Source organism: Ochotona curzoniae, unplaced genomic scaffold, assembly GCF_017591425.1.
Source record: "Ochotona curzoniae isolate NIBS_2020 unplaced genomic scaffold, NIBS_Ocur_1.0 contig_3176, whole genome shotgun sequence".
NCBI classification, from domain to species: Eukaryota; Metazoa; Chordata; class Mammalia; order Lagomorpha; family Ochotonidae; genus Ochotona; species Ochotona curzoniae.
In genome coordinates, this window is record NW_024465746.1 from 169,559 (window position 1) to 171,346 (window position 1,788).

Below are 1,788 nucleotides of genomic sequence, written 5' to 3' on the forward strand. Positions count from 1 at the left end.
CAGGAGACTGACGAAGCACAGCGGGAACCAACTGTGGGCTGTTCTGCATTGCACTGTTCTCTTGTACCTCTAAGAATTAGTTTGTAATAGTGCAAAAGTTCATTTTTCATTTGATACTTTATGCTGTAGTATATTGTTTTCAGAGCTATAGGGACTGGGAAATATTATGGGGGGATAAGACAAATTACTTTAATACATTCGAGTATCTTTGGGACATTACATTTCTGTATTTTCTTCTATTTGAATTTTCTAAAATCCATGTTGAGTCACTCCGGCTTTGTGGAAAGCCCGTCTCTATATTTATTTATTTTTAAAAAAGATTTAAAAATGTGGAATGCTTCACGAATTTGCGTGTCATCCTTGCGCAGGGCCATGATAATCTTCTCTGTATCGTGCCAATTTTAGTACATGTGCTGCCGAAGCGAGCACCTGTCTCTATATTTAGTGGTCTGTGACCTGGAGCGGACCACAGAGCTGTAAATTTTCCATCTGTAAGGTGGAGTTTGAATTGAATGGCGCTGTAACACTCGCCCTGTGTGGACTACATGGAGATGCTTGTAAAGGCAGGCAGGCTGGGAGAATTCCAGAAGAACTGATAGATTCAGAATTAAGTATTTGATTGATATCACAGAGGTGGAGAGTAGAATGGGGGTTGAACGGGGCTGGGCACAGGGGGAAGTTGGAAATAGGGGAAAGTTGTTCAACACGTGCTAAATTACAGGTAGTTAGCAGTGCGTTCTGGCGCTTTGTTGCCTACTGGGGAGACCAAATAATGTTTGTCTCAAAAAGTTAGAGAAAGAAATAATGCACCTTTGAGGAGATCCCTTGTCCCTGATTTGAACATTACACGTTGTACGTGTGTAAGGAAATACAATATGGGGCGAGGCACAACCACTCAATGGCTAAATGCTAGTCTTGCATGCTCCGAGATCCCATAGGGGCCCTGGTGCATGCCATGGCTGCTCCACTTCCCATCCAGCTCCCTCTTTGTGGCCTGGGGAAGCAGTGGAGGATGGCCCAAAGCCCTGGGATCCTGCACTTGCCTGGGAGACCTGGAACAAGCTCCTGGCTTTGGATTGGCTCAGCTCCGGCTGTTATGGCCACTTGGGAGTGAACCAGCAAATGGAAGATCTTTCTCTGTCTCTCCTTCTCTCTGTTAATCCCCCTTACCGAGAAAAATAAATAAACCTAAAAAAAAAGAAGAAGAAATATAACATAACCCATAAATAAGCATAATTTTATGTCAATTAAAAAATAAAGAAAATCACCGAAAGAATTAAGCAGATCAGTATTTAAATCTCTCACTCATCTTTAGATATTTTGCATTTTGAGTATATTTTGCTTAAATATTTATGAACATGATTCTGGTATTTTAAACATCACCTATTATTGCTATTATAAAATAATGCATGCTTATGAAGACAGAGAATTGTACAGAAAAAATAGAAGCCATTAAAAATTGCACTCTTAGATATTTATGAGTATACTTTGGTCCTTTCACTCTCTAATTAAGTATATAATTAAGTAAAATAGTGGTGGAGCGCCTGGAAGGATGTTGGGGATGGGGACAGAATGAGGATAGCTAATGGATTTTGGGGTGCAGTTGGACAGGAGGAATAACTTCCAATGTTCTATGGCATAATGGGGTAATTAAGGTTGACAAAATTAATTGTGTATTTCAAATAATCAGTAGAGAAGATTTTTCATCAACCCAACACAAAGAAATAATAAATGCCCATTGGGCATTTATTCATGTCGATGACCATGCCGATGGCCCTATTCTGATTA

At 40.0% G+C, this 1,788-nt stretch overlaps 1 non-coding gene across 1 annotated transcript; it reads right to left on the minus strand.

Moving 5' to 3' along the window:
* Positions 1-323: 323 nt before the first annotated feature.
* Positions 324-429, minus strand: LOC121155839. The gene has a single exon (XR_005883742.1). It is a non-coding gene; the product is annotated as a U6 spliceosomal RNA (small nuclear RNA).
* Positions 430-1,788: the final 1,359 nt, after the last annotated feature.